A 554-nucleotide genomic window follows, 5' to 3' on the forward strand; every position below is an offset into this window, starting at 1 on the left:
AAAAAAGACACATCACTGAAAACACACTCAGAGACCAATAACTACAGTGGAATCCCTGTACTTTTTTTTCTTGAGTTATTTTCAAAGACACGCAGGGTTTGGAATCAATATGAGCTCTGGTAAACTAAGGGACTGGACGAGAATGTAAGCAGCCAAATTCTCTATGCTCATAATTACTTGTAGCAGCAATTGATGCTGAAACGTGGCTGGAATATTATTTTCAGCAGCAAATGATGCTGAATGTACCTGGAATATTAAAGACTTTTGTGTAACCCCATATCTGTATAATAAACCGTACATGATTGGTCTTTAGTTAGAAACCGTTTGCAGGGATTTAAGGGAAACATCTCATTAGATATAAAACAGCGAAAGAGGAGATTTTCGATATATTTAGAAGCATCCCCTAGCACTGACACAATTAAACAGTTGGGAGATGGTTGGAGGGTTTGGACCATGTGCCTGAGTTCAAAGTCTTTCACACGGCTCAGGCTCTGGACTGACCATGCTACTTATTGTCACCACTTTGCCTTTGCAGTTACCGGTTGTTTCTGTAG

This window comes from Echinops telfairi, unplaced genomic scaffold (genome assembly GCF_000313985.2).
Source record: "Echinops telfairi isolate 266 unplaced genomic scaffold, ASM31398v2 ScPeMD7_6;HRSCAF=24_0, whole genome shotgun sequence".
NCBI classification, from domain to species: Eukaryota; Metazoa; Chordata; class Mammalia; order Afrosoricida; family Tenrecidae; genus Echinops; species Echinops telfairi.